This window comes from Apteryx rowi, unplaced genomic scaffold (genome assembly GCF_003343035.1).
Source record: "Apteryx rowi isolate R43461 unplaced genomic scaffold, aptRow1 scaffold_259, whole genome shotgun sequence".
In the NCBI taxonomy this organism is placed as follows: Eukaryota; Metazoa; Chordata; class Aves; order Apterygiformes; family Apterygidae; genus Apteryx; species Apteryx rowi.
The window spans coordinates 221,803-222,778 of record NW_020448963.1 but is presented as its reverse complement, the minus strand read 5'-3'; positions in this window follow the sequence as shown (position 1 = coordinate 222,778).

Sequence of the window (976 nt, the reverse complement as noted above, 5' to 3'; positions counted from 1 at the left end):
ACTCCACGGGAAAATGTCGTAAAACGTGTTTGAGGGCGGGGTGGGGGGGCGGGAAACACCAGTTCCGCGGCGGCGAGGCGAAAGGATACGGCTGAAAACGGAGGGGGGGAAAAAAGAGAAATCAGCTTTTCCAGGCCTCTTAATTAATAGTTAAAACTCCCCATCGAAGATCCCGATTTAAGAGTTGCTTTTGCACCGAAACGCCGCCCCGGGGAGGAGGGTGTCCCGGGCGGTTTCGGTGTCCACGCGACCGCGGGGCGGATACCGGGAATTGCCGGGGTGGGGAAACGCGGGACAAATGCTGCAGCCCGTGATGACGGTATTGAAAAAAAAAAAAAAGCGATATAAAAGCCAGGAGCTTCCTTCCATGGAGAAATCCCGCAAAATCCCCGTGCGCGGCGGCGGCTGCGAACCCGCGAGCTGCACTCGCGCGGGCCATTGCAGGGGGCTTCTGGCCGAGTTTCCCTCCGGGAATAAGGGGCGAACTTCCCTAAGCAATTCCCGCGTCCGTCGTTAAACCCGCGCTCTCGTTAAGGATGCCGGTCTGCACCGCGGCTGCCGAAAGGAAGCTGTGGGAAACCCAGGGCAGCCCGAAAGGGAGCCCGATGCGATTCCCAGTGGGATATTGCAATTGCAGGGGGAATATTGCAGTTGCAGGGGGGATATTGCGGTTGCAAGGGGAATATTGCGGTTGCAAGGGGAATATTGTGGTTGCAGGGGGAATACTGCAGTTGCAAGGGGAATATTGCAGTTGCAGGGGGAATATTGCGGTTGCAAGGGGAATATTGCAGTTGCAGGGGAAATATTGCGGTTGCAGGGGGAATATTGCGGTTGCAGGGGGAATATTGCAGTTGCAGGGGAAATATTGCGGTTGCAGGGGAAATATTGCGGTTGCAGGGGGAATATTGCAGTTGCAGGGGGAATATTGCGGTTGCAGGGGAAATATTGCAGTTGCAGGGGAAATATTGCGGTTGCA